The 25,647-nt window shown below is 44.5% G+C and overlaps 1 protein-coding gene across 1 annotated transcript in view; it reads left to right on the top strand.

The window, feature by feature from the left end:
- The window catches only part of LOC137280694 (delta and Notch-like epidermal growth factor-related receptor), a 118,758-nt gene that overhangs the window by 61,486 nt on the left and 31,625 nt on the right, over positions 1-25,647 (top strand). The gene's annotated exons all lie outside the window — the stretch shown is intronic.

The following is a 25,647-nucleotide window of genomic DNA, read 5'->3' as shown; positions in this document are numbered from 1 at the left end:
ATACCCTAGACTAATCATCGATATCTGTACCACTGTATACCCTAGACGAATCATCGATATCTATACCACTGTATACCCTAGACGAATCATCTCTGTCACTGTATGCCCTAGACGAGTCAACTGCTAATAACGAGCACATACAAAAGAAACCCCGGGAATGATACATTCGTCAAACACAAATATGACTGTAGCTAAGACATAAAACAGTGCAAGATAAGACTTCATTGATTCATTCATTCCATGCCTGCATGGGTAATCAAGCCTGCTGCATTGTCAAAGAAACCCTGCTACCACAAACCATGTTACAGATAGTACATTGTAATGAATGCAAAGTAATTATTTGGCTATTTACACCAATCAGAACACCAAATTCGCCATACTGTGCATTGAGAGTATCACACGCCGATACAAGAACCAGTTATACCCATATTATATTACATGCCCAGTACGTAAATAAAATACCCAGATTACCTTAGAATGCTATCCAAAGAACTGTCAATAAAATCCACAGTGAATGTTATCCGTCTGACTTTTGAATGTGGAGTGACCACAAACCTTGTAACGTGTTAAAGTATGCAGCTTAGCTGATTGCCCAAGCTGGCTATGGAGACAAAAGGGCTTAAGTGGGGAAAGGCTTAGGTGCGGTCATCCAGTAAGCATGCTCTCTCAACTGGCCGTGGGTGATAGGTGTTAAAGCCAGACTGAGTAATATGGCAGAACAACATGACTAAAATGTACAATGACATTTGAATTTTTTATCTACATACATTCAAATTACATGCAATATACAACATAGTAAAATATACAGAATTCAGTCACTGCCACACAAGTATATCACAGACGAGTACGTTATACCACTGAATTCCTTAGACGAGTCAACTGCACCGCTTTATATCCTACAACACGAAATTCGTATGAGTCCATGATTTCACTCTGGGATAATTTCTGTTAGGAACGCATTTGTAGTCAGAGTGTGATCACATGCTATGTAGGCCCACAATGAAGGGGCAGCTTTAACTCTCAGCACTCTCGTTCAAACGTTTTTTCCTAAAACCTAAAACAATTCTGGTGTCCAGGGCCAGGGAGGCAATCAATGCGAGGAGTTAATGTGCGCTGGAGTCGCCCGGCTTCCTGTTGCAGTAATGGATTCCTGCAATACCGACAAGGGCACGACATCTGCAACAACATGAAGATGCTTTCTAACAGGACACGGAGCACGGCACACCGCTGACAGTGGCACGGAAATGACCGATAGCGGGTGTTGTCAAAACTTAAGCTTGAGTATACATGCTATCCCTTTAGGTTAGACTGGTCAATACCTCGAGTGTTGTTGGACATCGCCATGCCTTTCTGGATGAACAACAGATTGTTTAAACTTTCAATACACACTGGCGTTACAAATAGCTTCTAATGTTGCAGTTCATTGATCGTATATTTATATTCGACGATTGTGAATTTCGAGCTGACATGGAGCTAGTTTCTCTCATAACGTGCCGCTGTTCTCCTGACCATGAATGATGAGAAGGGAGAGATGTTTACGTGACCAAGGGTGATGGGCAAATGGAGAGATGTTCACGTGGCTAAGGGTGATAGGGGAATGGAGAAATGTTCACGTGACCAAGGGTGATTGGGCGAATGAAGAGATGCACACGTGACCAAGGGTGATGTGGGGATGGGGAGATGTCCACGTGTCCAAGGGTGATGGGGAAATGGGGAGATGTTCTCGTGACCAAGGGTGATGGGGGAATGGGGAGATGTTCACGTGACCTATGGTGATTGGGGAATGGGGAGATGTTCACGTGACCAAGGGTGGTTGTGGAATGGGGAGATGTTCACGTGACCAAGGGTGATTGGGGAATGGGGAGATGTTCACGTGACCTAGGGTGATTGGGGAAAGGGGAGATGTTCACGTGACCAAGGGTGATGGGGGAATGGGGAGATGTTCACGTGACCAAGGGTGATTGGGGAATGGGGAGATGTTCACGTGACCAAGGGTGATTGGGGAATGGGGAGATGTTCACGTGACCAAGGGTGATTGGGGAATGGGGAGATGTTCACGTGACCAAGGGTGATTGGGGAATGGGGAGATGTTCACGTGACCAAGGGTGATGGGGGAATGGGGAGATGTTCACGTGACCTATAGTGATTGGGGAATGGGGAGATGTTCACGTGACCAAGGGTGATTGGGGAATGGGGAGATGTTCACGTGACCTATAGTGATTGGGGAATGGGGAGATGTTCACGTGACCAAGGGTGATTGGGGAATGGGGAGATGTTCACGTGACCAGGGGTGATAATGAGGGCGTGATGCTCTCTTGGTCAAGGATGTTGAGTAGGGGGTGATGCTGTCGTCAGAAAGATGATGATGAAGGAGAGATGTTCTCATGACCTAAGATGTTGAGGAGAGAGTGATGCTGTCGTCACAAAGATGACGAAGAAGGAGAGATGTTCTCATGACTGCTGACGGGGGGAGTGATGCTGTCGTCACAAAGATGATGATGAAGGAGAGATGTTGTCATGACCAAGGATGTTGAGTAGGGGGTGATGCTGTCGTCAGAAAGATGATGATGAAGGAGAGATGTTCTCATGACCTAAGATGTTGAGGAGAGAGTGATGCTGTCGTCACAAAGATGACGCTGAAGGAGAGATGTTCTCATGACCAAGGATGTTGAGGAGAGAGTGATGCTGTCGTAACAAAGATGATGATGAAGGAGAGATGTTCTCATGACCAAGGATGTTGAGGAGAACGCGATGCTCTCGTGACGAAGGATGCTGAAGACTGAGAGATGTTCTCGTGACCAAGAATGATGTGGAAAGGGAGAGATAGTTAGGCATGTCGTCATTTCTGCGAACTTGTTGCTCCGCAGATACTCTGCTATACACTGTACAATTATCATTGAATGATTCGCCGTGATGTGCGGTGTACGCTTGGCCTTCTTGACCTTACAGCACAGAGATATCATCATAAGCTGCCTGTACAAGAACTGTCAACATTGGAGCTGATAAACATCTCCCCAAATCTCTAAAGTGGCTTTTGTCTGAATTGTATGTGAAAAAATATATTACGGTTTGACGTCCACGTTGATTTTTAGGTAGGACTTTCTGAAACGGTTTAAAAAATAGCATGGTAATTGTAGGAATTTTGAATTTGTTCTTGTTTATTTCTAGCAAAGTTTTCCATAGCGGTGTGCACTCTGCATACTTGTAGCTCTCAAAGGGATATAATTCGGATTTGTTTGCACACGTTTTTCGATTCGCCATGTTTCGGACCTTCGTTTCGACACTCCAGCATATAAACGGTAAATTATCATTTATACATGTCCAGTAATATAAGTTGTATTTCCTTGTATTAGATATTCCGTTTCTAACTATGAAAGTGTAATTGTCGTGGTAGAAGCATGAACTTGTATTCATATGTTACACTGACTGTCTTCACTTAAGTCAGATTTTATGATTGTATTGCAGTCAATCTTCACAGAGAATCTGCTTATAAGGTCGAATACCTTGTTTGTCGACAGAATTAAACAGGAATATATGAAGATTCTGAATTGTGGTTTTGAAGTGATATTTTATGAAACCTAGAAACCAACAGTAATTCTCTTTCACAGTTGGGGCCGTGGGGTAGCCTAGTGGTGAAACTGTTCGCTCGTAATGCCGAAGACCCATATTCAATTATCCTCATTGCTAGAAAGCGTGATGCCCATGTCTGGTGTCCCCCGTCATGCTGTTATAGGACTATATTTTCGTAACAATGCAAGAGGTGCATACATTGGCACAGAGTAAACAGTCGTATGTTGTCCCGATATCTCTGGGATCATACTGTACAACCTAAACTGCGTGGCACACAGACTTAGAAATCAACTAATAAATAAATCTCGGAGACTGAGCAAACTTGATAAAATCCTTTCACAACAGGAATTTTCAATCGACCGCATTAGAAAGACAATTTAAGAACTTGCTCTAGGACTGGAACTAAGACGCACAAAATCAAGACGCATCATTGTGGGCACAAATGACCTTCCAACCTCAAGAAAGTAACATTCTATAGGAAGGACCCACGAGCTTGAAGATCAACGTCTTCGTCGTGGCTCTCAAATATTTACCAAAATAAAAACACTAGACAGCACGACATCACGGGACGGTGAGGCTGTCCTTTGTCAGAAACATCGCCGTGAGTATGAGGTGATGTAACCGCTGAACAAATCTAACTGCTACACCTACAACCCACCCTGATACTTCCAGTCGCCAGTCGTCACTCACATCACCTTGAGTACGAGCGCTAATGACCATTACAATAGCACCAATAAACTGAGAACAATCTCTCAAAATGCAACACTGACAACAAGGATAGTGAAAAAGGTGGGGTCACATATAGTAGCTCTGACGATCTCTCGCCAACTTCTGCAACAAAATAACATTTATTATTTTCTTTCTGACATGGGAGATGGAAATAACTGCCCCTCCTCCCACTCCACTCCAGTCCTCCTCCCGTACTCGCGTTCCCCTCTCGTCCTCACGTACTCCCCCAGTGATCACTTCGAAATTCCTCCTCCCGTTCTCCCGTCCTCACGTCATCCCTCCTCCCCCCGTCCCCCTCCCTTCCCCCTCGCGTCCTCCCCCGTCCTCACGTCCTCTCCCGCTCACGTCCTCTCCCCTCCCCCCACCACCACCCTCCCGTTCTCACGTCCCGCTCACGTCCTCTCCCCGTCTCCACCCCCCCCGCCACCCCACCCCCACATGCCCTCACGTCCTCACGACCTTCCCACCGTCTTCCTCCAGCCCTCCTCCCGCCCTCCTCCCGTCCTCTCCCGTCCCCTCACGTCCCGCTCACGTCGAAGAGTGATATTCATGTGCACGGTATGAAGAATCCTCTCTCAGTTGTGTCCTCATCTGTGCAGTACCTGGTCTACTGGTCTATACACGGTCCTTGTGATGTAGCTACAGCGAACCTAGCTATCCAACCACATTATACACATCTAATGATGTGTTAGCATTATTTACTATTGAAGCAAATGAATGTTACTTACAACTGGAGGCGGCTATTCTAAGTCGCTACACAGAGAGTCTCAGTCGTTTGTACCTGTGCTATTAATGCCTGCGTCTTATGTCGGCGCCTTCGCTCAAGTAATGGTTCCATTCAGCATGTGTTAATGGATGTAATGAACCCAGTAAAACACACGATACTTCAGGTGCCTCACGTGATATTAGCGTATGTAGTACGTGGTTGGAACTGATCTCCGCGGAGTAAATATATCTCCTCATTTGAACTAGTCGAACACGTATTAGATCTCAGGCTAATTGTAGGTGTAACTCAAAACCTATACGTACAGAAACGTAAACAATGTTGACACAAATTCACATGGATTAGGAATCGGATTAGGACAAACATTATGGATGAACAACTTTTTATTCAGGTTGTCAAGGAAACAAGATTCTGTATAGAAACGTCGTGACGGTCATCTTACTCTTACACACTATCCACTGACTGCACCCTCCTGCCACCCGAGTGAGGCACTACAACACCCTCTGCAGTACACCCGAGCAATAATATACCACATATAAAGGTGTGGAAACACGCTGAAACGTCATAGTCACATAGAAAGGTGGTGAAACACGCTGAAACGTCATAGTCACATAGAAAGGTGGTGAAACACGCTGAAACGTCATAGTCACATAGAAAGGTATGGAAACACGCTGAAACGTCACAGTCACATAGAAAGGTGTGGAAACGCTGAAACGTCATAGTCACATAGAAAGGTATGGAACACGCTGAAACGTCACAGTCACATAGAAAGGTAAACGTGGTCAGGTCATTTGTCAAAAACAGAGAAAAACAATGCTGCCAAAACTCACGGGTACCATGTTTGATTCAAACTAATAGCGGGCCGAGCTAAATCTACCATAATGTAAAACTCAGACGGCTCACAGAAAATGAGCCTGTGAACGTTTATTTCTGACAGAAGCCAGTCCTATGATTTATTGATAACCTGGATGACTATCCATGTACCTGACGACGATATGTTTTCACTGTCTCTCGGAGCTGAGTTATACTGACAAAACTGTTTCAGACATAATGAATTGTTTGCTGTTTTCTTGTAGTGTAAAGATGCACGTTTATCTGGAGAAGACCGATTCCTACTGACTCACCACAAAGTGTAAACTGGCAAGTGTTATGTCCATGGGCTCTCTATCACTAGCCTTTTGTATGGACACAAGTTTTATATAAATAGTGCACACTGCACACTTAACGCCCGATATAAACGTTGTCCTTCCCACCGTCAAAACACAACAAGCTGTAATGTACCTTAACTCCCTGTCCTCAACACAACGACACAGCGACCTATACAAGAACAATAAATCTTATATCAAATCTTTCATCCTCCACCACGTCAGTGTTTGTCAACTACCATGTCGTCCTCCACCACGTCGGTGTCTGTCAACTACCATGTCGTCCTCCACCACGTCGGTGTCTGTCAACTACCATGTCGTCCTCCACCACGTCGGTGTTTGTCAACTACCATGTCGTCCTCCACCACGTCGGTGTCTGTCAACTACCATGTCGTCCTCCACCACGTCGGTGTCTGTCAACTACCATGTCGTCCTCCACCACGTCCGTGTCTGTCAACTACCATGTCGTCCTCCACCACGTCAGTGTCTGTCAACTACCATGTCGTCCTCCACCACGTCCGTGTCTGTCAACTACCATGTCGTCCTCCACCACGTCAGTGTCTGTCAACTACCATGTCGTCCTCCACCACGTCAGTGTCTGTCAACTACCATGTCGTCCTCCACCACGTCGGTGTCTGTCAACCACCATGTCGTCCTCCACCACGTCGGTGTTTGTCAACTACCATGTCGTCCTCCACCACGTCAGTGTTTGTCAACTACCATGTCGTCCTCCACCACGTCCGTGTCTGTCAACTACCATGTCGTCCTCCACCACGTCGGTGTCTGTCAACCACCATGTCGTCCTCCACCACGTCGGTGTCTGTCAACTACCATGTCGTCCTCCACCACGTCAGTGTCTGTCAACTACCATGTCGTCCTCCACCACGTCAGTGTCTGTCAACTACCATGTCGTCCTCCACCACGTCCGTGTCTGTCAACTACCATGTCGTCCTCCACCACGTCCGTGTCTGTCAACTACCATGTCGTCCTCCACCACGTCCGTGTCTGTCAACTACCATGTCGTCCTCCACCACGTCCGTGTCTGTCAACTACCATGTCGTCCTCCACCACGTCGGTGTCTGTCAACTACCATGTCGTCCTCCACCACGTCAGTGTCTGTCAACTACCATGTCGTCCTCCACCACGTCAGTGTCTGTCAACTACCATGTCGTCCTCCACCACGTCAGTGTCTGTCAACTACCATGTCGTCCTCCACCACGTCCGTGTCTGTCAACCACCATGTCGTCCTCCACCACGTCGGTGTTTGTCAACTACCATGTCGTCCTCCACCACGTCGGTGTTTGTCAACTACCATGTCGTCCTCCACCACGTCAGTGTTTGTCAACTACCATGTCGTCCTCCACCACGTCAGTGTCTGTCAACTACCATGTCGTCCTCCACCACGTCGGTGTTTGTCAACTACCATGTCGTCCTCCACCACACCTTCTCATCTCCTGAGCCTTTGTTCTACCACGCGCACACGGAATGTACACACTTCATCGGTTGTCTCATTAGCTTAATACGTTTCTTAATTCAAGATGTAAGAAATATTTCCAGAGGAGTTAACAGTTAACTGAAAACCACTAATATTAAGACAGCTCTTTCCCGACATTTCTCGGACAAGGGTTACTAGTAATGACGTTGTGGTAGCTACAACCACTTCGAGATGCATGCATGATTTTGGTGAACCCGAGTGATTGGAAAGCATATTTCTGTAATTGTAAATACGTTGACTGTGGCATTAAGTCCTAAAAATAATTTCCCTTGAGGGAAAGACTCCATTGTTTATTTTTTTTGTTCCGACAGGACATTATCCGGTTATAAATATTGGCAGCAGCCGAAGCTCAGAGAGCACGCTTTTTACCAAAATCCCATCGCAGATAAAAACGAAAGTGGAATGTGGAACTTCAGCCTCCGCAGAACCGAACGTTAACGTTATCGATATGAAAAATGTATAAGATGCTATCTTCAGCAACGTTGGGATTGCATTCCACTCTGTATTCCAACTTTTAGATCCACTAGGCTTCATCCGGGTCATTACCGTCATCTCCAATTATTTCCTGATCAGACCGGCAAGACCTCAAAGCCAGACTTTAGACAGGCCCGAATTCTATTAATCGAGCCTAACGATTCTTTCATTGAAGCTGTTTTTATCCTAGGTATACTATGCTGTGATATTGTAAGTGGGGACATCAAATGAAATTAAGTTATTGAACCTGTAAAAGATACGAAGAAATTATTGATTTGACCAGGGAATGAAAACGATTCAAGAATGCATCTTTGGCAGCCTGAGGAAGGAGTTTAGTTTGGTTTCAGTATCCCTCGTAGTGAGTGGGTTGAAACGGCTGTATTGGGTCTGACTCAGACTCACGTCGGCTCACAATGTCAACAATCGATACAAGCAGTGACTAAACAGTTTCTAAAACGTTCCATTCATCTATGTCCCATGGTGGGGTAACCAAGAAACAGAGATGATCATCAAATGACGCGGTAACCGGACACCATGAATGTTCATCACAAAATGGGGTAACCAAGGACTGAGCATGATCATAACAAGATGGGGTAACCGAGGACCCAGTATGGTCATCAAAAGATGCTGTAACCGAGGACCCAGTATGGTCATCACAAGCGTGGGTAACTGAGGACCGGGTGTGATCATCACAAGATGGGATAACCGAGGACCGGGTGTGATCATCACAAGATGGGATAACCGAGGACCGGGTGTGATCATCACAAGATTGGGTAACCGAGGACTAGATGTGATCATCACAAAATGAGGTAACTGAGGATCGAGTATGTTCATCACAAGATTGGGTAACGTTGGACCGGGTGTGATCATCATAAAATTGGGTAACCGAGGACCGGGTGTGGTCATCACAAGATGAGGTAACCGAGGACCGAGTGTGATCATCACAAGATGGGGTAACCGAGGACTGAGTATGTTCATTGTAGGATTGGGTAACCGAGGACCGGGTGTGATCATCACAAGATTTGGTAACGTTGGACTGGGTTTGATCATCATAAAAGTGGGTAACCGAGGACCGGGTGTGATGATCACAAGATGGGGTAACCGAGGACCGAGTGTGATCATCACAAGACCGGGTAACCGAGGACCGGGTGTGATCATCACAAGGTGGCATACTGGTCTAAAATGGCTTTCATCATACTATATATAAGTGTTGTTATTTTATCCTACTAACGGTAATGTTGGACTGGGTTTGATCATCATAAAATTGGGTAACCGAGGACTGGGTGTGATCATCACAAGGTGGGGTAACCGAGGACCGGGTGTGATCATAACAAGACCGGGTAACCGAGGACTGGATGTGATCATCACAAAATGAGGTAACTGAGGATCGAGTATGTTCATCACAAGATTGGGTAACGTTGGACCGGGTGTGATCATCATAAAATTGGGTAACCGAGGACCGAGTGTGATCATCACAAGATGGGGTAACCGAGGACTGAGTATGTTCATTATAGGATTGGGTAACCGAGGACCGGGTGTGATCATCACAAGATTTGGTATCGTTGGACTGGGTTTGATCATCATAAAAGTGGGTAACCGAGGACCGAGTGTGATCATCACAAGGTGGCATACTGGTCTGAAATGGCTTTCATCATACTATATATAAGTGTTGTTATTTTAACCTACTAACGGTAATGTTGGACTGGGTTTGATCATCATAAAAGTGGGTAACCGAGGACCGAGTGTGATCATCACAAGACCGGATAACCGAGGACCGGGTGTGATCATCACAAGATTGGGTAACCGAGGACCGGGTGTGATCGTCACAAGGTGGCATACTGGTCTGAAATGGCTTTCATCATACTATATATAAGTGTTGTTATTTTAACCTACTAACGGTAATGTTGGACTGGGTTTGATCATCATAAAATTGGGTAACCGAGGACTGGGTGTGATGATCACAAGATGGGGTAACCGAGGACCGAGTGTGATCATCACAAGACCGGGTAACAGAGGACCGGGTGTGATGATCACAAGGTGGGGTAACCGAGGACCGGGTGTGATCATCACAAGGTGGGGTAACCGAGGACCGAGTGTGATCATCATAAGGTGGGGTAACTGAGGACCGAGTGTGATCATCACAAGGTGGGGTAACCGAGGACTGGGTGTGATCATCACAAGGTGGCATACTGGTCTGAAATGGCGTTCATCATACTATATATAAGTGTTGTTCTTTTAGCCTACTTGTCCTATTGTGTTAACATAGTATGGTCAGCAGTGATGCCTACACTGTGGTCAGGTCCATGTTGTCGATACGCATCTTCTCGTGTGAAATGTTCACCTAAATGAAAAGTGTCGGTAGAAAAAAACTACAAAAAACGACAATCTTCAGCTAATTCGAATCACATGTTTGTCATAGTGATTAGTTTCACAAAAACATGGCTGATTTATATACCTTCAGGATCATAGGATCGAATCTCGGGACCACATACAACACAGATCGCAGACGGCAATACTCCGAGACGCCATGACACAGTGGACATGCTGTTGAAACCGGCACTAAACCCAGCTCACTCACTCACAGCACCACGCAGGAAGACCGCTTCAATCTTCAGTCAGAACGTGAATGTGTGTTTTCAGTATCGATCTCTACAATTGCAAATATTTGTTAATCAGATTAGCCGTGCCGGATAGAAGACACACTGTGCTGGCCAACTGGTAATTACATTCCGCTGATGTTTACAGAACGCTGATTGGCTGATTTCTCTGTTCTGTGTAGTGTTACCTCTACAAAATGTTGGACAATTGAATGGTCATCTTTAGATGAACTTTGCAATGTTCATCACCTTGAGATACCATGCATTGTAACCAGCCAACACCACGTCCAATTATGTTTGTTTATTAGTGATTCGGGCTGTAAAAGAGTTGAGCACATCTCGTAAGATTCTGATTGTTGGTTCCCTTGTGTTCCAGGTCTGAATATATTTATGTTACAGAATGTCTGATACCTGTCTGGAGCTCGCAGCGAGGATGAAATACTAGCTTGTGTGTGATTAGTAAGGAGATTGGCTTACCTGCACTGGCTTATTCCTGGAACATTATTAAATAACAGACCAACACTTTTCAGGCTGTTGTAACGAATACACACACAGAGTCTAACACACTTCAGACTAGTGTTCCGAGTACACACACAGACTAACACACTTCAGACTTGTGCACAGAGTACAAACACAGACTGACAAACTTCAATCTACTGTAGCGAGTAATACACTGGCTAACATACTTGAGTAATGTACAGAGTACACACACAACAACGTGACACCCTTCAGAGTACTGTACAGAGTACAGACACAACAATGTGGTACTGGACGTTGAAGGAAAAGTGTCCTCGTCAGCCGTACGTCAGAAGAGGATAGGTCTCAAACCTGGGTGATCATGTAGCAGCTGGGAGGTTGGATCACCTTCACGGGAATGGGTCGAGCTGTGCGGCAACGTGGATTGCACGACTCAGCCTAGACTTATCTCGCCAGTTTTCATTTTCCTTCAAGCCAGTTTTATAGAGCTTGAGTAGCTGAGCCAGTTTAATGGAGCTTGTGTAGCTGAGCCAGTTTAATACAGCTTGAATCAGTTGACGTTGAGCTGAACGTATGGAACCAATTCGTCTAAGCATCTAAACACTTGAATCAAATTAAAGCGAAAACGATAAATGTGGACATTGTTGAGCAATGCTTACATGTTGAATGAACAATTCATAACAGGGGCATAACCGAGTGTGGAATGCCTATGATATATGGTTCTATAATCATTTACAGATTATCGTCCGGGCAATGCCTGTGCTCGGTGTCTTCATGATAGAGAGCCCTTACTGTCACACACTAAAAACACATAACATCTCCTTCCAAACGGTTACCACCAGGTGAGGTACACGACACAACAAGACACTTCCACCTTGCAGAAGTTCTGCAGACGAGGTTGTTGACACATGAGATAGATATATCACGGGCAGAATATATCACCAAGTCTTTGAATGTCATTTAGAAGTGAAAATACATAAGAATGAAGATTTTATGGATATCAACTTCTTTATGAGAGAACACAACGTTTCGGAGTTAATGCTTACTCCTTCATCAGGTGATTGAGAAAGGGATACAGAGGTGTATTTATATGTACAGGTAAAACAATAACAAAGTAACAAGTGGAATGAGTTAACGAAAGCTGGAAGCCAGTATAAACAAGCACTGATAGGAAGCCGATAGTTGATAACAATGATGGAAGCCAATGGTGATGCATTACAGTTGATTGGATATGTTTACATAACACAGATACGGGGTAAGGACGATGTACATGATTGGGGATGAGGATGGAAGCCAATGGTGATACATTACGCATGATAGGATGATGTACATAACACACGATAGGGGGTGAGCATGTTTACATGAGGGTTGATGATGTACAAACACAAGTAGGTAAGAATGTACTCGGGTAGATTGGCTATACATGAATTACATAGATAGAATGTACACAGGTAGATGAGATTAATTTATCAATAAGTCCCAGGCACTTGGTAGGTACACTCCTTGGTCGCGGTTGATGGCTGGTTTCTGTCTCCGGATCTCGATGGCCTCTTGCCTTTGGCGCCAGTTGTTGTTGTTGGTAGAGGAAACTGCAAGAGGCCATCGAGATCCGGAGACAGAAACCAGCCATCAACCGCGACCAAGGAGTGTACCTACCAAGTGCCTGAGACTTATTGATAAATTAATCTCATCTACCTGTGTACATTCTATCTATGTAATTCATGTATAGCCAATCTACCCGAGTACATCTTTACCTACTTGTGTTATCCATAAAAGTTGGAAGTTGATATCCATAAAATCTTCATTCTTAGAATATATCACAACCAACTTATTGGGACTAACACACATAAGGGATGTGAGCACACACAAGGCCTAGGGAAACACAAATAAAGGGAGGGAGGTGTGTGTGTGTACACACACACACACACACACACACACACACACACACACACACACACACACACACACACACACACATATATATATAATGTGTGTGTATATTTGTGTGTATACATACATACATACATACATACATACATACATACATACATACATACATACATACATACATACATACATACATACATACATACATACATACATACATACATACATACATACATACATACATGCATGCATACACACATGCACACACACACACACATACATGGGTTTACACAAACTGGGTACACACAAAGAGGTACACTCAAAGATAGTACAGATAAAGGAGGGACACACACAGGAAGTACAAAGGGGTACACACAAGGGTGGTACAAAGACATATGTGAGGATGCATAAAGGTAACAGACTTTAGTGATATGCGGTAGCATAATTCACGTGGCTGATGCTACGATCTTTGTAGCATTCTAATAATTAGCGTTAGACGTAAACGATGCCATATATTCGGGACATCATAGAGAGGTATGGCTGAATCGGGAGTAAGTCTTCAGTTTGAAACTGGCGTCATGTTCACGTCCACGATTCATACGTCCCTTGATGCATGAAGCCTGGTCTGATCAAAGAATGCAGTCGGTAACACATGGTGACTTAACTAAAGAAGACGCAACATGCCAATCACCATGCATTTATAGATGTCCGTATGTTTCATGACTGGGATTGCCAAAGTCTCAGAGCACCGATACAATCTCAGGACTCCTAAGACAACGAGTCTGACTGACGTGACCTTCTGAATTTACCGGAACATAAGAGGTGCCACACAAACCTCTTTCATTTGATACAGATAATGTTATGTTTGCCATGCATGATATGGAAGTGTGCCAATGGTTCCACAGAGCATCCAAACGGACGTAGTCTGGTATAGCCAACGCCTTACTGCGCCCATACATTGATATATGATACATCAGGATGGTTATTCATTGTGGTAATGATTCCATACTGGCGTCTATATGTTGACTCCTAGTGTGTCGGCCACACAAGTAATTATGCCAATTCATTCAGATCAATCGTAATGGTGAACACTGACCACGTGTACAGGACTTGATAGTGGGTAGTCTGCACCAGTACAACGACATCTATTTCACCTCATTGTGAGTAGATTGCACCAGTTCATCGGCATCTAGATCTATTTCACTTGATAGTGGGTAGTCTGCACAATACATCGACATCTATTCCACCTCATTGTGGATAGAGTGCAAAATACATCGACATCTATTTCACCTCATCGTGTGTGGAATGCACAATACATCGACATCTATTCCACCTCATTGTGGATAGAGTGCAAAATACATCGACATCTATTTCACTTGATAGTGGGTAGTCTGCACAATACATCGACATCTATTTCACCTCGTTGTGGATAGAGTGCAAAATACATCGACATCTGTTTCACTTGATAGTGGGTAGTCTGCACAATACATCGACATCTATTTCACCTCGTTGTGGATAGAGTGCAAAATACATCGACATCTGTTTCACTTGATAGTGGTTAGTCTGCACCAGTACATCGACATCTATCTCACTTGATAGTGGGTAGTCTGCACCAGTACATCGACATCTATCTCACTTGATAGTGGGTAGTCTGCACCAGTACATCGACATCTATTTCACCTCATTGTGGGTAGTCTGCACAATACATCGACATCTATTTCACCTCATCGTGTGTGGAATGCACAATACATCGACATCTATTTCACCCGATTGCGGGTAGATTGTACCAGTACATCGAGCTGCTACCAGCGTGTAAATGATATGATTGGTTTCCAGGGGACGACATCTCACCAACAGTGTCAATGCTTAACCAACGTTGTTTGTATACAACTATTGTGAGCGAGTGCTGGGTCAAAGCGGTAGCTGTTGTTTGTGCTGTAACGGTACATGGCCACATCTTCACTTAACGGCACAATCGACTTGACTCCTCGGCATCAGGTTTCGGGATAATGAAGGGTGCCTATACATTGTCGTTGTTTATGTCCAGCTTGGAGCCAACTTGGAGCGGGCAAACTCGAGTGTTGACAGATCCACTGGCAGGGATAATATTGCAGCCATTTGTGCACACTCTAGGGCATAGATGCATACACTGAATAACGTGGTGGTAGCAGTAGTTGCAATAGTAGTTGTAGCTGTAGTAGTAGCTGTAGTAGTAGTAGCTGTAGTAGTAGTAGTAGTAGTAGTAGAAGATGTAGTCGTAGTCGTAGTCGTAGTCGTAGTCGTAGTCGTAGTCGTAGTCGTAGTCGTAGTAGTAGTAGTAGTGAATGAGTGAGTGAGTATGGTTTTACGCCGCTTTGAGCAATATTCCAGCAATATTCCAGCAATATCACGGCGGAGGACACCACAAGTGGGCATCACATGTTGTACCCATGTGGGGCATCAAACCGGTATATTCGGCGTGAGGAGTCCACGTTTTATAACCACTGGGCTACCCCGCCGTTCCATAATAATGATAAGTAGTGGTGGCAGCAGTAGAAGTAGTTCTTTAATGGTAGTTATAACAGTGCCAGTTGTAGCAGTCGTGGTCATGAAGAGCTGGTGTTTCCTATAGATTGTAGAAGAACGTGAACGTACATGAGCACAAGCACATCACGCGATCACGCCCTGGCAGCTGATGGTCTCATTCCCCCTTTCCCAATCCTGCTCTCCCACGAAAAGCCATTACGGCATCCCCATCACTTGGCCACAACCCTGAAGTAATGTGTAATTGATCTTAACACGCGCCTGAACGTTCGCCGGACAAAATCACCGTTATCCAATGCCGTAAACTGTTGCAAAGCAATGAATGTGGGAAATCAAAATAAATCTGTGTAAAGGATCTGTTCATATATCTGCCAATAGAACCATTTCCACTTTAAACATTCATCAAACTTATTTCACCAGTGAATGATCGGCAGTAACAGCAACGGAAGCAGCAACTTGTGGGGTCCGCAACCTCTGACAAAACCTGGAGTCAGTTTAGTAGTGCATTGGTTTCTACATGGTCAAAGTGAACTCAACATGTTCTGATTAAAGTGTGTTAGTCCCTGACTCGGTCAGCCTAGACCCAGCAGAGCCAGGTCACGAGAGGGTCAATTACAAATATTAAGTCTTTCCACCCCTTTGCCTCTTTGTCAATCATTTAGTTGGAGAATCACTAACTTTGGATTGGCCATGTCTTCCCCCGGAAACTGTGCTTTTAACTCTAGTCTGTATTTCAAGGATGCAGCGTATTAAGAGCAATCTACTATCATTAATCAAATGATTTATTTGATCACCTTGACAATGTGCTGATTTGGATTTGGATAAAAGCACGCCACGTAACATTCGTTCCAGATTGTGGCACTGTCTGCTGATTTAATTTGGATTGTCAGCGGTATGAATGTTGAAGCGTTGCTTTTTGTGAAGTTAGTTTCATCCATCGGAAGAGAATGTGTGAGTTTTTATATGCATCGATCTCTTAAGACATTCAGCTTCAGTTAAACTATGCCGTGTTAAGTTGCCTAAACGCGGGCAGGAAATAACCTCAATATAGAGAGGAAGAATACATCAGATTTACTTGTGTCCTTGTTGTGTTTTTGTTAGAAAAAAAACCTGATAAATTTGCAAGTGACACAAGAATGAAAACGTTTAGGACAATCCTCAGCTCGAACGGCATCTCCTCGTCTAACAGAGCATTACCCTGACCAGAGAAGCAATGTTCTGAGCATTACCCTACAAAATCCTGTATAGATACGCTGTGCCCTGTCTAGAGATGCAATACCTTGTCTAGATACTCAGTGTTCTGCCTAGAGATGCAATGCAGTATCTAGAGACGCAATGTGCTATCCAGACGCGCAATGTCCTGTCTAGAGACGTAATGTCCTGTCTAGAGACGTAATGTCCTGTCTAGAGACGTAATGTCTTGTCTAGAGACGTAATGTCCTGCCTAGAGACGTACTGTCCTGTTTAGAGACGTAATGTCCTGTCTACAGACGTAATATCCTGTCTAGAGACGTAATGTCCTGTCTAGAGACGCAATGTCCTGTCTAGAGACGTCATGTCCTGTCTAGAGACGTAATGTCCTGTCTAGAGACGCAATGTCTTGTCTACAGACGCAATGTCCTACGCAGGCGCGCAATGTCCTGTCTAGAGACGCAATGTCTTGTCTAGAGACGAAATGTCTTGTCTAGAGACGCAATGTCCTATGCAGGCGCGCAATGTCCTGTTTAGAGACGTAATGTCCTGTCTAGAGACGTAATGTCCTGTCTAGAGATGTAATGTCCTGTCTAGAGACGCAATGTCTTGTCTACTGACGTAATGTCCTGTCTAGAGACGCAATGTTTTGTCTAGAGACGCAATGTCCTATTCAGGCGCGCAATGTCCTGTCTAGAGACGCAATGTCCTGTCTAGAGACGCAATGTCTTGTCTACAGACGTAATATCCTGTCTAGAGACGTAATGTCCTGTCTAGAGACGAAATGTCTTGTCTAGAGACGCAATGTCCTATGCAGGCGCGCAATGTCCTGTCTAGAGACGTAATGTCTTGTCTAGAGACGTCATGTCCTGTCTAGAGACGTAATGTCCTGTCTAGAGACGCAATGTCTTGTCTACAGACGTAATGTCCTACGCAGGCGCGCAATGTCCTGTCTAGAGACGCAATGTCTTGTCTAGAGACGAAATGTCTTGTCTAGAGACGCAATGTCCTATGCAGGCGCGCAATGTCCTGTTTAGAGACGTAGTGTCCTGTTTAGAGACGTAGTGTCCTGTCTAGAGACGTAATGTCCTGTCTAGAGATGTAATGTCCTGTCTAGAGACGCAATGTCTTGTCTACTGACGTAATGTCCTGTCTAGAGACGCAATGTCTTGTCTAGAGACGCAATGTCCTATTCAGGCGCGCAATGTCCTGTCTAGAGACGCAATGTCCTGTCTAGAGACGCAATGTCTTGTCTACAGACGTACTGTCCTGTCTAGAGACGCAATGTCCTGTCTAGAGACGAAATGTCTTGTCTAGAGACGCAATGTCCTATGCAGGCGCGCAATGTCTTGTCTACAGACGTAATGTCCTGTCTGGAGACGCAATGTCCTGTCTAGAGACGTAATGTCCTGTCTAGAGACGTAATGTCCTGTCTAGAGACGCAATGTCCTGTCTAGAGACGCAATGTCTTGTCTACAGACGTACTGGCCTGTCTAGAGACGCAATGTCCTGTCTAGAGACGAAATGTCTTGTCTAGAGACGCAATGTCCTATGCAGGCGCGCAATGTCCTGTCTGGAGACGTAATGTCCTGCCTAGAGACGTAATGTCCTGTCCAGAGACGTCCGTCTACAGATGCAGCAACAATGGCAACACGTTTCTTTCATGATATTTTCCGGACATGACGAAACTGTACCTGTTTACGGTGGCCTGGTTTTAATACAAAACAGTCAGTATGTCTGACCTTGGTCCGTGTTAGCCAGCACGCAGTGGTTGCCCAGAGAAACAACAACAACACAAATACGACTTTACCGGCAGGTCTCTCGAGACGTTTCATCATAATGTACCTTAATTTTGTCAGCAACAAAGAAGGGTGGAACAAATCTAATCTGCCTGGAAATGTCAAGCTTCTACCACCTGCTTGGGTTCTGGAGAAAATCATCACTGGAATCAATTTCCTTCAGCTTAATTTCTTAATCAGCAAGACTTTTTTACACGTTTCTTCCAAAATTCTCTTTTCCTTTAGTTTCTAAGCTACTCTCATTTCATATTTCTTTTTCATCCTCCAATTTTATTTTCTCTTCATTTTGAGTTTTCATTTTGACTTTTGACTTTCTTTAGCCAGTTTTCTCTTTTAAATTATAGCCAAGACGCCCGGTACCTTCTCCAGCTTAAACCAGCGTATCATTAATGCTTTTAATATTTCTTCCTTAACCAGGTAAGAACCGAAATGGTTGACGTTAGATCAGCAAAACTGATTTAGTGTCGAGTTGGTAACAATAAGTAGTAGTATATTCATGGTGATTAGTTCTTGTCAAAACAGAGTGTAGGAAATCTTTGCTGAACGTGAACAAGACATTGTCAGACAAAGACAAAAACATTTTTATAGTCAGATCGTCCCGAAGCAACACACGGAAAACTAGTATATTACTGTCCTTAAATGTGTGCATACCGATAACCAGTGTATCACTGTGTTCAGATGTATCCATACCGATAACCAGTGTACCACTGTGTTCAGATGTATCCATACAGATAACCAGTGTATCACTGTGTTCAGATGTATCCATACCGATAACCAGTGTATCACTGTGTTCAGATGTATCCATACCGATAACCAGTGTATCACTGTGTTCAGATGTATCCATACAGATAACCAGTGTATCACTGTGTTCAGATGTATCCATACCGATAACCAGTGTACCACTGTGTTCAGATGTATCCATACCGATAACCAGTGTATCACTGTGTTCAGATGTATCCATACCGATAACCAGTGTATCACTGTGTTCAGATGTATCCATACCGATAACCAGTGTATCACTGTGTTCAGATGTATCCATACCGATAACCAGTGTATCACTGTGTTCAGATGTATCCATACAGATAACCACAATATATTATCATGTTAAGATGTGTACTGGGCCTGAACAGATCGCTGACACAACGGTGGCATACGTCATTGATGTGGCGAAGTCCTTGTCTCCCTTTTGTAGTACAGTGAAATCCTTGTCCACCACACCTTGTGTGAAGTTCGTGTTTCACTCATGTTCCTGCGTGAAGTCTCTCTCACACCATCCTTATATGGTGAAGTCAGCCGGCGTAGACTAAACTCGACCTACCCCACGGGTGCTGTTGTTCATAATGACAGAAACAACTTTCAGGGAACAATTAGACGCCATTAACGGCTAACTTTGTTCGTTAATGTCACCACTCAGGTTTGGCTTTGAAACTCTTCCGAGACTGTTCCGTTATGCACGTGCTAATTGACGCCTTTTCCCGGTTTTTCATCTTTGAAGTTTGCTCCACGTGTATGAGAGTTTCTAGGCGAACACTTGCACAGAAAATGAAATCATGTGACCATGGAAGATGCACCATGGATATACGAGCTTACAACAGAAGACAGAGCAAGCAGCAGTACCTCCTACAGATGACATAACATAATCCGTGTTGTGTGATGTAATAAGGCAGCAGTATAGATGTTTGTGTTGCAGCCTCTGAAGATATTTGCAGGTGCTAGGTGACAGCGTGACACGATAATCACCATCTTCAGATAATCCCGATTCTGTAGGACTTCTGTGCAGTTTACTAACCCAACAGGTTGCCTTGGGATTTCCGAGAAATTAAACGTACCCAGTATCACATGACAGTATCATATGACAGTATCACATGACCGTTAAAAGAATGAAGACATATCCTTAGACGGACGATGTGGGAATATCGCGGAAAACGAAGAAGCGGGGAAAAAAACCGAATGAAGTACCGAGGGAGTTTACTGTCACGGCTGTCGGGAGTTGTATTATATAAGCCGCGAGAAACTGAGGAGTTCGTGGTATTTCACGGTTAAAACCAGCTCAATATCAATTGTGGTATTTTGCCAATATCAGTCAGCTTTTCGCCATCAAAGGAACAGGTACTCCCGCCGAAAAACAAACCATGGATGCCGTCCCATCAGTTATACTTTATCAGTCCCACCTCCATAGCGTTCACTGTCACTGTCCTTCCGACACATACATGCTCGTGTCTCACCAGCCATGAAAGCGCCACCCTGAGACGCATCAGACGTCTCCAGTTCCCCACTAAATCCAGGGATTGTTCAGTAATTCCTTTCAAGACAGGACAGCTGACCTCAACAATCATACAGTCTGTTACCAGCCTGCTTTCCCCACGGGCTGACGTAATCAGGGACAGATAGGCTTCCATACACCAGGACATAGCAATGTGTAATACCGCAGCAATACACTGGTGTGCGTCATGTCCAGATAGGCTTCCATACACCAGGACATAGCAATGTGTAATACCACAGTAATACACTGGTGTGCGTCATGTCCAGATAGGCTTCCATACACCAGGTTATATCAATGTGCAATACCGCAGCAATACACTGGTGTGCGTCATGTCCAGATAGGCTTCCATACACCAGGACATAGCAATGTGTAATACCACAGTAATACACTGGTGTGCGTCATGTCCAGATAGCCTTCCACACATCAGAACATCTCAATGTGTAATACCGCAGCAATACACTGGTGTGCGTCATGTCCAGATAGGCTTCCATACATCAGAACATCTCAATGTGTAATACCGCAGCAATACACTGGTGTGCGTCATGTCCAGATAGGCTTCCATACACCAGGTTATATCAATGTGCAATACCGCAGCAATACACTGGTGTGCGTCATGTCCAGATAGGCTTCCATACACCAGGACATAACAATGTGTAATACCACAGTAATACACTGGTGTGCGTCATGTCCAGATAGCCTTCCACACATCAGAACATCTCAATGTGTAATACCGCAGCAATACACTGGTGTGCGTCATGTCCAGATAGGCTTCCATACATCAGAACATCTCAATGTGTAATACCGCAGCAATACACTGGTGTGCGTCATGTCCAGATAGCCTTCCATACGCCAGGTTATATCAATGTGTAATACCGCAGCAATACACTGGTGTGCATCACGTCCAGATAGGCTTCCATACACCAGGTTATATCAATGTGTAATACCGCAGCAATACACTGGTGTGCGTCACGTCCAGACAGGCTTCCATACACCAGGTTATATCAATGTGTAATACCGCAGCAATACACTGGTGTGCGTCATGTCCAGATAGGCTTCCATACACCAGGTTATATCAATGTGTAATACCGCAGCAATACACTGGTGTGCGTCATGTCCAGATAGGCTTCCATACACCAGGTTATATTAATGTGTAATACCGCAGCAATACACTGGTGTGCGTCATGTCCAGATAGGCTTCCATACACAAGGACATAACAATGTGTAATACCACAGTAATACACAGGTGTGCGTCATGTCCAGATAGCCTTCCATACACCAGAACATCTCAATGTGTAATACCGCAGCAATACACTGGTGTGCGTCATGTCCAGATAGGCTTCCATACATCAGAACATCTCAATGTGTAATACCGCAGCAATACACTGGTGTGCGTCATGTCCAGATAGCCTTCCATACACCAGGTTATATCAATGTGTAATACCGCAGCAATACACTGGTGTGCATCACGTCCAGATAGGCTTCCATACACCAGGTTATATCAATGTGTAATACCGCAGCAATACACTGGTGTGCGTCATGTCCAGATAAGCTTCCATACACCAGGATATAGCAATGTGTAATACCACAGTAATACACTGGTGTGCGTCATGTCCAGATAGCCTTCCATACACCAGGTTATATCAATGTGTAATACCGCAGCAATACACTGGTGTGCGTCATGTCCAGATAGGCTTCCATACACCAGAACATCTCAATGTGTAATACCGCAGCAATACACTGGTGTGCGTCACGTCCAGATAGGCTTCCATACACCAGGTTATATCAATGTGTAATACCGCAGCAATACACTTGTGTGCGTCACGGCCAGATAGGCTTCCATACACCAGGTTATATCAATGTGTAATACCACCATGTTTTGCGAATGGAAATCGATGGAAGGGAGATAACTCTAAATCTGTTTTTCTTGTGTCGTCCGCAATATCTAGAGATAGCTACGAAAACATTTGGCTCTCTTTCCAATAAATAAACTTTCAAAAAACGTTCAAACGTAGTCCCCGTGAACATTAAGATGGAGATTACACTAAGACATTATACTACGAGGTACACAGTGTAACACTCAGGTGTAGGCTAGGTACACAGTGTAACACTCAGGTGTAGGCTAGGTACACAGTGTAACACTCAGGTGTAGGCTAGGTACACAGTGTAACACTCAGGTGTAGGCTAGGTACACTGTGTAACACTCAGGTGCAGGCTAGGTACACGGTGTAACACTCAGGTGTAGGCTAGGTACACGGTGTAACACTCAGGTGTAGGCTAGGTACACAGTGTAACACTCAGGTGTAGGCTAGGTACACAGTGTATCACTCAGGTGTAGACTAGGCACGCAGTGTAACACTCAGATGTAGGTTAAGTACACAGTGTATCACTCAGGTGTAAGGCCCCCTAGGTAGGTACACGCATTCAGTGGTGTTTCAAGTGTTGCACTCAGGTGTGGGCTAGGTACACAGGGTAACAGTCATTGGTGTGTGTCAAGTGTTACACTCAGGTGTGGGCTATGAAGATAATGTAACTAGATAATGAAGGTTATCATCGTAAACTGAGTCTGCATGCAGAGAATAAACTTGCAGTTCAAGCCTAAATACTGTGCACTGTCAGCACAGTGGAATATTAGTGGAGGATGTGGATGAATGTAAGCAGCAATTAGCACGGCGTTGCACACTCGGCTTTATGTACTGTTTTACGTAAACCCTCCACCAAGACGCTGACAGAATGTGGTACAATCCATTAGCTAATACCAAGCTATTTACTGTTAGCCCGAGAAACGTCTACACGCCGTTGTTGAGCGTGTTTTACATCTTGTTCTGAAGTTAATGGTAATTCTCGCCACAAATCACACGTCACGTTAGTTTGATGTTTTCATCCCACAACGACAGTGAGCGCTGAACAACTCGACTTTATATGTCGAGGAGTCAGGTCGACACACTTGGCACGGCGGGGTTAACGGTTGCATTGAAATTGTACAGTTTCCAACTTCCGAGAAACTATATGCACTAAAACTTGAAACATGCACGAGCGGTTAGAAAGTGATTACTTCCATAATGTGAATCAATGTTGTGAGTGTGTACTTCATCAATGTGAGTCAGTGTAGTGAGAGTGTTTACATTCAACATGTACGTCAATGTTGTGAGAGTGTTTACTCCCACCAGGTGGGTAATTGTAGTCCGTTATTACTTCCACCATCTGACTCTATGTTGTTAGAGAGATTCCCTCCACCATCTGACTCTATGTTGTTAGAGACATTCCTTCCACCATCTGACTCTATGTTGTTAGAGAGATTCCCCCACCATCTGACTCTATGTTGTTAGAAAGATTCCCTCCACCATCTGACTCTATGTTGTTAAAAAGATTCCCTCCACCATCTCACTCTATGTTGTTAGAGAGATTTCTTCCACAACCTGACTCCATGTTGTTAGAGACATTCCCTTCACCATCTGACTCTATGTTGTTAGAGAGATTCCCTCCACCATCTGACTCTATGTTGTTAGAGAGATTCCTTCCACCATCTGATTCTATGTTGTTAGAGAGATTCCCCCCACCATCTGACTCTATGTTGTTAGAGAGATTCCTTCCACCAGCTGACTCTATGTTGTTAGAGAGATTCCCTCCACCATCTGACTCTATGTTGTTAGAGAGATTCCCCCCCAACATCTGACTCTATGTTGTTAGAGAGATTCCTTCCACCATCTGATTCTATGTTGTTAGAGAGATTCCTTCCACCAGCTGACTCTATGTTGTTAGAGAGATTCCCCCCACCATCTGACTCTATGTTGTTGGAGAGATTCCTTCCACCAGCTGACTCTATGTTGTTAGAGAGATTCCCTCCACCATCTGACTCTATGTTGTTAGAGAGATTCCCCCCAACATCTGACTCTATGTTGTTAGAGAGATTCCTTCCACCATCTGATTCTATGTTGTTAGAGAGATTCCCCCCACCATCTGACTCTATGTTGTTAGAGAGATTCCCCTCACCATCTGACTCTATGTTGTTAGAGAGATTTCTTCCACAACCTGACTCCATGTTGTTAGAGACATTCCCTTCACCATCTGACTCTATGTTGTTAGAGAGATTCCCTCCACCATCTGACTCTATGTTGTTAGAGAGATTCCTTCCACCATCTGATTCTATGTTGTTAGAGAGATTCCCCCCACCATCTGACTCTATGTTGTTAGAGAGATTCCTTCCACCAGCTGACTCTATGTTGTTAGAGAGATTCCCTCCACCATCTGACTCTATGTTGTTAGAGAGATTCCCCCCAACATCTGACTCTATGTTGTTAGAGAGATTCCTTCCACCATCTGATTCTATGTTGTTAGAGAGATTCCTTCCACCAGCTGACTCTATGTTGTTAGAGAGATTCCCCCCACCATCTGACTCTATGTTGTTGGAGAGATTCCTTCCACCAGCTGACTCTATGTTGTTAGAGAGATTCCCTCCACCATCTGACTCTATGTTGTTAGAGAGATTCCCCCCAACATCTGACTCTATGTTGTTAGAGAGATTCCTTCCACCATCTGATTCTATGTTGTTAGAGAGATTCCCCCCACCATCTGACTCTATGTTGTTAGAGAGATTCCCCTCACCATCTGACTCTATGTTGTTAGAGAGATTCCCTCCACCATCTGACTCTATGTTGTTAGAGAGATTCCCTCCACCATCTGACTCTATGTTGTTAGAGAGATTCCTTCCACCATCTGACTCTATGCTGTTAGAGACATTCCTTCCACCATCTGACTCTATGTTGTTAGAGAGAT

This window comes from Haliotis asinina, chromosome 4 (assembly GCF_037392515.1).
Source record: "Haliotis asinina isolate JCU_RB_2024 chromosome 4, JCU_Hal_asi_v2, whole genome shotgun sequence".
Taxonomy (NCBI): Eukaryota; Metazoa; Mollusca; class Gastropoda; order Lepetellida; family Haliotidae; genus Haliotis; species Haliotis asinina.
The sequence above is the reverse complement of the archived record's forward strand: the minus strand, read 5'-3'. Positions and strand labels throughout refer to the sequence as shown.